General features: G+C 42.0%; 1 pseudogene; it reads right to left on the bottom strand.

Moving 5' to 3' along the window:
- Nucleotides 1-6,383: 6,383 nt before the first annotated feature.
- LOC137963173 (E3 ubiquitin-protein ligase AIP2-like) lies at nt 6,384-7,915 on the bottom strand (annotated as a pseudogene).
- Between the last annotated feature and the right edge of the window lie 1,103 nt (nt 7,916-9,018).

The following is a 9,018-nucleotide window of genomic DNA, read 5'->3' as shown; positions in this document are numbered from 1 at the left end:
ACCTCCTACAACTATATGGCCTTGTTAGTGGATTTTTTCAAGAAAATAGTGAAAAAATATTTATAGTAAAAATACATCTCCAGGGATCATATGTTTACTGGAAACACTTTTCAAGCTGAAAATTCTTTGTAGAAATTTTTTGTGGTAACACAATTTTTTTCTTAAACATATTACATTATACAACTATTAGTCTTGGTTAGTGCATTTTTTTTAGGAAACGTTGGAAAAGTATTTCTAATAAAAATATGTCTCCAGGGACCATTATTGCCTCATGTTTCATGGAAACACTTATCAAGAGGAAAACTCTTAGTTGTAAAATTTTATGATGCCTTTTTTACAACATTAATTCCTTCTTAGAGCCTTTTTTTATGAAACGTTGGAAATGTCCTCTTAGCCAATGCATTTATTTATAGCTTTACACTGCCCTTAGGACTACAACATGATAAAAGAAGAGACATAAAAGGAACATGTATTTACATCTTTATGCCATCTTTATCGAAAGCATCTTATTTTACCCATATGCCACCACTTAGATGTGTGGACTTACTAGCCTTGATCTTGTGGACTTGAGCCCATCTTCCAACAAGGGACATCTGTTGATCAAATAGGCAGCGGTGCTAATAGCTTTCGACCAGAACATCTTTGGCAATCATGAATGTAATCTCATGCTCCTAGCACGCTCGTTTTGAGTTATGTTTATCCTCTCAGCCACACAATTCTTTTGAGGTTTTCCAGGAATGTTCTTCTTCATCTTGGTATCATTATCGGCACAATACCACTTGAAATCATCATCTATGTATTCTCCCCCATTATCTGACTGCAGACACTTCACCTTCAAATATATCTCATTCTCAACCATTGCTTTTAATCTCTTGAATGTATCAAAGACATCAGATTTATTTTTTAGGAAATAAACCCATGCCTTTCTGCTTGTATCATCAATAAATGTCACATAGTAGTTAGAACTACCAAGGGAAGTAACAGTTGAAGGCCCCCCCACATCTGTGTGAACCAACTTAAATTTTGCTGTCTTTTGCTCATTTCTAGCCTTAGAAATGCTAACCCTTTTCTGCTTGCTGAAAATACAACCTTTACAAATACTATTATTTACAGTTTTCAACCTTGGTAGTTTCCCTTGTGACTGAAGCACTTTCATTCTCTTCTCACTCATGTGATCGAGCCTATAATGCCACAAGTTAGAATTATCAAGAGCATTAGTAACTGCAACCATGTCTCTGCAACTGGAAGTGATGTAAAGAGTTCCAGTTTTAACTGCTTGTATAACAACCATGGCTCCCTTAGTAACTTTCCAGGTAACACCATTAAAAGTCACAATATGACCTTCATCGTCAAGCTACCCTTACTGAAATCAAATTATGCATAGGTTTTGGTACATGTCTCACCTTGTGAATTTTCCACACTGTCCCATTTCACTTCCTCAAACTGACATTACCAATATCGACAATATCCAAATGTTCTCCATTAGCAAGATATAGCTTCCCATGATCTCCAACAACATAATTCTCCATGATCTCACAATGTGCAGTGGTGTGAAAAGAAACTCTTGAATCAAACACCCAAGAGTCAATAGGGCTATCAATCAACAAGAGTAAAACATCTTGTATTTATTTAGTTACCGAATTTGCAGCATTGTTTTTATTTTCATTTTCTTCGATGCTCTGCAGTTTTTCTCTCTGTGACTTGACTTTCTAAAATGCATGCACTCCACATTCCTTCCGAATGTGGACTTGCTTCTTCCATTCCTTGACTTCTCGCTACCATTGCCCTTGATGGAATTCCTCTCGAAGTTCCTGCCACTAGTATTGACACTTAAGGCAGAATTAGATGTCGACGATTCTCCAGAGTCCTTTCTACAAACTTCTGTTATGAAATCAATAGCAAGTTGACTCATGCAGGGATGCCATGGCTGAGTCAGTTATTTAGTCATTAAGTTACTTAGTTGTTAATTTACTTAGTCAGTAAGTTAAGTCAATTACTTAGTCATTAATTTTATTTACTTTAAATGTTGTGGAGGGGAAAATCTATAATTTTCTCTTGAACCTTTTTTATGTGATCTCTATTTAGGGGTGTAAGGAATGGAAAAGTGACTAGTCTGAATTTAGGTTAAACAAAGGGCTAGGGTGTGTGTGTTCTCCGTAATGAACCTAGGGTTTTCACGTTTCCCTATGCCTTTATTTTCTTTTCTTCTCTTCTTCTTCCCTAGGAATCATTGTGTTAGATTCGGGATCTTAACAACGTGGTATTAGAGCGGGAACACAATGAGTGATGCTTTGTCCCGAGAAAAATGGCTTGCCATACCCGACCTATTGGGAGAAATACACACAGGGGTTTCAACATTGTGGAATGAAATGTATGAGTCTTCCAGTATAATGTCTGAGCCATTTCTAGAAATCGAGAAGCATCATGTTAAGGCCTCAGAGGGGAAGGTCACCACTCTAGAAGATTAACAATTGCTGCCCATCGTTCGACCTCAAATCGCATCAGAACTGCCAAATTTGGGTTCAACCTCAAATCTCCCCTATTCACGGAAACCTAACCTTCTTTCAGAAATTGAGACTGGAAATTTTTTAGCAGAGGAACCCCATGCTAAATTTTGGCTATGACTTGCTGCTAATCACCGAAACAGGCCAGGCTCTCCTTCGTCATGAGGCATAAAAATCATCTCCCAGTAGTTTTGATTGTTCATCATTAGCAGTTTATAAGAACAGGAAGGTAAAACAAATCCAGAGATTTTCATTTCGAAGTGGAAATTTTTACCGTGGCGGAAGGAGAATCCGAAGCGAGCTTGAGTGCAAGAGCAAAGACGAAGAGCTTCGGGACTCAGGACTTTCCTTGGGGTCGATTGATTCTGTGACCCATAGAGACCATAATGTCCTCGATGCCAGCACACCCAATTTTTTCAGAAAATACAAGCTCGACAGGCTCATTGGCCAGGGACCCTTCGCCAAGGTTTATTACGCCAAGTCTGTCATTGATGGCACGACGTTCCCTATCAAGGTCATCGGCAAGAAGATCTTGGATGAGATCACCATGGTTCCAAGAATCCTCTGTGAGGTCTCCATCATTCAGGACTAGGACTTCAACTCTACTTTCCAAAATAATTAGAGATTGAAGTTCGAAAGCCCTATTAGCTTTAGGGGTACCTCATATTGTGACTTATATGAAGCAATAGCGAAGCTCCTTCCCAAACTTCTCGAACAGCCGACGGTTTCTCTTATTCCGGCTAACTGCAGAGCGGATAAAAAATTGGAGAAAAGGAAATGGCGACCACAATGGGAGAAATGGCACCGACAGCAGGATTTGAAATCAGGAACAGAGAATTCCAAAAAATTGCATATTGCATTTGGGTTTCTGGCAGCAAATGTTTTCTCAAAGGTACAAGTTGTTTCAGTTATTGGCTATGCGTGGGTCTTTGGATCAGAATGTTGAGCACCTAGCCATTGCTACCCAAAAGACTGGCATGTTATGAGCTGAAGGCATAAGTACTTAACCCACGACCATAACATCACACCTACCTTCATGAGCTGATGACCACGGCGGTCACACTCTAGCGACGACCCACTCTAGCGACGGCTCACTCTAGTTTCTGCTAGGTCGCCCCCTCCACTTAGGACTCACGCCGCGGGGATTCGAACTCGCGATGTAGCGCATGCTCTGATACCTAATGTTGAGCACCTAGCCAATACTACCCAAAAGACTGGCCTGCTAAGAGCGGAAGGCAAAGGTACTTAACCCAAGACCATAACACAGGACTCCTGGGAGGCTTTCTATTTCAATTTTTTTTTTTTTTTTGACAATACAAGCTTCTCAAGAGACTAGGTTTTAGTGATGGAGAATATCCTTGGTTTTTCTCTATACCGAGGTCTATATGAGTTTGCACAGCATGCCTTTATTGGAAATTCTGTTGGAATTTCTGGAATGCGTTGGAGGGATCTGAATGACATTAATAATGGGATCAAAGAAGTTTTAACTATTATTTTTAATGAAATGTCTGAAAGAAATGTGGGTTCTTGGATTAGGAGGATTACAGGGTATGCTCAAAAGGGGCAAAGAGGCTTATGGCCAGTTGAAGGTGTTAACCTAGATGGGGTTGATGTTGTTTCAGTCCTCTCAGCTTGTGCTCAATTAAAGGTGTACATACAAGTTAATTGTTTCAAAGAGGCTACTGCTGTCAGCATTTTTGTCAACTTTATCCTTGCTGCCTTGTATGGCATTGCAGTGGCAGCTCTTGGAATGCTGGACCACCATTGTTACTGGTGTGGCCATTGATGCATATGGTCCCATTAGTGACAACGCTGGAGGTATTGCTGAGATGGCTGGCATGAGTCATAGGATATGCGAAATAACTATTGCCCTTGAGGCCGTTGGAACCACTACTGCTGCTATTGGAAGAGGGTTTTGTTATGCACGAGATAACATTATTATTTTAGTTGTTTTATTTAATTTACCTTATTTTATTTCAGTTTTAGGCCATAGGGGTATTTTTGGAATTATTTATTAATAGGGATATTTTTGAAATATTTTATTCATAGGGATATTTATGTAATATTTGATTAAACCCTAACAGGGTGAACCCTATTTAAGGGGTAAGAGTAATGAGAAAAGGGAGGATTGAAGTATTAAGAATTAGGTTAAATCTAGCATAGAGAGGCTTAAAGTTCTCCTCAACGAGCTCTAGGGTTTTCAAGCTTCCCTTAGGCTTGATCTTTCGTTTTCATCTTCCCCATATCTTCCTACTACCCCTACAGTAATGCCTGGAAGAACCCGTAAGCCGTGGCAGACCACAGATCCTCCCAAAGAATCCTTGTGTCAGATCCGGGACCGTAACAATTGGTATCAGAGCGGGAACACAATTGGTTATTCTATATCCCAAGAAAGATGGATTGCTATGGGTAAGGAATTGGAGGAAATACGAGTGCGGTTAGATGCTTCAATTGAACGTTCGGCAAGGGAGGCTCCCACAAAAAAGGTCATACGACCTGAAATCTCTGATTACGGCATATGCATAGAAGAGGCAGTTGCTGCCTTGGACGAGCAGAAAGGCCAAGGGCCAGGAACTCCAACGGCGACGACATCGGAATCTGGGGATTCCAAAACACCAAAAACGGCTGCACTGGAAATTCCGACGGCACTTGAAATCTTCGAGCAAGCGCAAAACTTCTTAAATGCCTCGAAGGGCTACGATTCGCCTCCAAGTGGTGCGATTCGCCGCCGGAGTAGCAGGTGACTCAGTCGCGTCCCTCGGGTCCGTCGGCAAACTACCTGAGAGCCCTCTGTCTCGAAAAAATTCCAAGCAGCGACACCTCAGCGGGCTTCTCGTCGCCACCGGCAAAGCAGGAAAGTTCGTCGGTGCCGTAAGCAACTTTTCCGCAAGGGATCTCGGTTCCGGGGGGCTGAGCAATGACGATTCACAAGTTTCTGAGACCCCTCTGTCTCGAAAACTATCCAGGCGGCGAAGCCCCGACGGGCTGCTATTTGCCACCGAAAAATCAGGCGATTCCGTCGGTGCCAGGAAAGAGGAAGGAGACGCCCATCGCCGGACTTTGTCGGTGCCGTGAGGAACGGATCCGCCGGCCGTAGAGTTCGGGAGCTGCCGAAGGAAGAAGACGACTCCCGATTAAATTTTCCTAACTTAGGAAAATTTAATCGGCCCGGTCCGCTGAGTCGCACGCCGGACCGGGTTCCTGAACCGAGTCAACCCAGGTTAACTCGGACTGGCCCACCCCAAAAAAAAAAAAAAAAAAAAAAAAAAAAAAAAGTGGGCAAACAGAGGGAGCGTCATAGCTATCGCGGATGCTACTTCAGCACCTGTGAAGACGTCGACATACAGACACTACTTCCGAGCTTGAGGACAAGCTCGTCTTCCAAGGGGGGTGTAATGTTATGCACGCAATAACATTATTATTTTAGTTGTTTTATTTAATTTAATTTATTTTATTTCAGTTTTAGGCCATAGGGGTATTTTTGGAATTATTTATTAATAGGGATATTTTTGGAATATTTTATTCATGGGGATATTTCTGTAATATTTGATTAAACCCTAACAGGGTGAGCCCTATTTAAGGGGTGAGAGTAATGAGAAAATGGAGGATTGAAGTATTAAGAATTAGGTTAAATCTAGCGTAGAGAGGCTTAGAGTTCTCCTCAACGAGCTCTAGGGTTTTCAAGCTTCCCTTAGGCTTGATCTTTCGTTTTCATCTTCCCCATGTCTTCCTACTACCCCTACGGTAATGCCTGGAAGACCCGTAACTCGTGGCAGACCCCAGATCCTCCCAAAGAATCCTTGTGTTAGATCCAGGACCGTAACAAAACCCGTAGGTTCGTTATGGAGAAAGCATACCCCCGAGCTCATATAGGAGAACTCAAAACCCTCTGTTTAATCTAAATTCAGACTTGTCTCTTTTCCATTCCTTACACCCCTAAACAAGGATCACGTCAATAAGGTTCAAGAGAAAATTATAGATTGCCCCTCCGTGGAATTTAAAGTAAATAAACTTAATGACTAAGTAATTGACTTAACTTATTGACTAAGTAACTTAACATGTAAGTAACTTAATAACTAAGAAACTGACTCAGCCAAAGTAATTGACTCAGCCATGATATCTCTGCATGATTTGGCCTGCTATTGAGTTCATAACATTACACCCCTCCTGGAGAAAGAGCTTGTCCTCAAGCTTGAAGATCGGGATGCTTGCCAAAATGTTGCCATATCTCCCCAAGTAGCATCTATGGCATCCGCGTCAACCCACAGGATGACATAAGTGGTGTAAGCGCTGCAATGTAACACCCCAGACAGAGAGATTGTGGTATTTGAAACCCTCCACTAGCTCCCCCAGTTGGCAAAAAGTTTCCTCTGAAAATTAACAATTTTTTTTTATCCAAGTACTATACTGTGGTAGAAGCACCAATAGTATTCAACATATATTCTCCACCTCGGAGTGCATTTTTTGCTCCTTTCCTTTCTTCTTCAGCCTCATTTTCACGTTCTTTCCAACTCTCATATGCATGGTTTTCTGTTTGTAGCTCATGCCTGCAGATCGAGCACGAATTATACTCATCCAGCCATTGGAAATAAATTCTTGCAAGGCAACTCCAGCATCTTGTCATCTATAACCAAGTTCTCCCTACAAAGTGCACATTCTGTCTCTCTCCCTAGCATCACCCAGATTTCAGGTGTGACTGTGATGACTGGAAGCCTTGCAACCATCTCTTTTGAGGTTGGAGGTGGCTTCTTTGGTCTAGCACCAATTTCCTGTAGTGAAGTTTCAATGACAGAATGAATGTCCTGCAAACCACTGATTTCTTGCATAGTTTTTACCAACTCTTCCAACATTGCAGAAGTAGCATCGGGACCAAAATCATTTGTTCTATTACTCTCCCCATGGGATTGAGAAGACTCAACAGCACTAACCTGCTCTTGTGTGGTAGCCAGAGTTGTAAGTAAATTATGTGCCACGAGCCATCCAGGTGGCCAGGGCTCAAGTCCAACTGTTAAATGTACTTCAAACAGAAATATATAATCTCTGTGCAGAGTATTTGGTGTGGAGTCTGAGGCCTGGTGTCCATTCTCTGCCTCATCTAAATGTTCAAGAGCTCTAGCAATGCATGCTCCCAGGTGCTCCTTTTGTGAAGACTCAGCAACAATGCGTTCTGCATCTTCAAAAAGCCTCAAACCTGCTTGCTAGAATCCCATTGGTGTACATCTAGTCTGCAAGATCGTTGCTGCCCGAAAAATTACAGAATAAATGAATTTATGAAGTTACGGAGAAGTAGAAGAATAGGTTTCAAGAAGAATGGATTGGATCAAAGACACGGCTTCTTCAAAAGTTTGTTTCTTCCCTAGCTGTTTCTGCAGCTCTTGCAATTTCTGCTGCACAGAATCTTCGGACGCCATTAGTTTTAGCTCACTTCTCCTTCTTTCTTGTAGCTTCTCTAGTGTCTTAGAAAAGGAAGTGAAATTCCAGAGAATAAGAAATGCATTTCCCGCACTCTTCATGGTCACAGCGTGTTAAGCACCTAGCCAATACTACCCAAAAGACCGGCCTGTTAGGAGCGGAAGACATAGATACTTAACCCAGGCCCATAACCAGGATGTCCCATAACATCACACCCCCCCTTCGCGAGCTGACGACCACGGCGGCGCAACGACACAGGCCCGACCCGGATTTTTTATCCTACGACCTACCTATATTTTAATCTAGCCTTTGAGCGCGATGCAGCGACACTGGCCCGACCCGGGTTTTTATCCTACGGCCTACCAGTATTTTAATCCAGCCTCTGCAGCGTTGCCGGGAATCGAACTCGCGACCGAGGGTCGGCTCTGATACCAAATGTTAAGCACCTAGCCAATACTACCCAAAAGACCGGCCTGTTAGGAGCAGAAGACATAGATACTTAACCCAGGCCCATAACCAAGATGTCCCATAACACAGCGGAGAACCAGTATGGAAGCATTGCACCCACAATCAACCCAGTGAAGACTTAAGGTGTCAAAACATCCACTGTGGAAATTTCAGCACGGCTCACAAAGGCACCAAAGAGAGCCAAAGACACCAAGGCGGTTGAACCAATGGCAAACCTGTTACAGTCCCGGATCTGACACAAGGATCCTTTGGGAGGATTTGGGGTCTGCCACGGGTTACGGGTCTTCTAGGCATTACCGTAGGGGTAGTAGGAAGATATGGGGAAGATGAAAACGAAAGTTCAAGCCTAAGGGAAGCTTGAAAACCCTAGAGCTCGTTGAGGAGAACTCTAAGCCTCTCTACGCTAGATTTAACCTAATTCTTAATACTTCAATCCTTCCTTTTCTCATTACTCTTACCCCTTAAATAGGGTTCACCCTGTTAGGGTTTAATCAAATATTACAGAAATATCCCTATGAATAAAATATTCCAACAATATCCCTATTAATAAATAATTCCAAAAATAACCCTATGGCCTAAAACTGAAATAAAATAAAGTAAATTAAATAAAACAACTAAAATAATAATGTTATTG

The sequence above is a fragment of the Aristolochia californica genome, unplaced genomic scaffold, assembly GCF_029961685.1.
Source record: "Aristolochia californica isolate CCGP_79_NKW_82.1479 unplaced genomic scaffold, dmAriCali1.0.hap1 SCAF_4, whole genome shotgun sequence".
Taxonomy (NCBI): Eukaryota; Viridiplantae; Streptophyta; class Magnoliopsida; order Piperales; family Aristolochiaceae; genus Aristolochia; species Aristolochia californica.
This window is presented reverse-complemented; position numbering and strand designations above follow the sequence as displayed.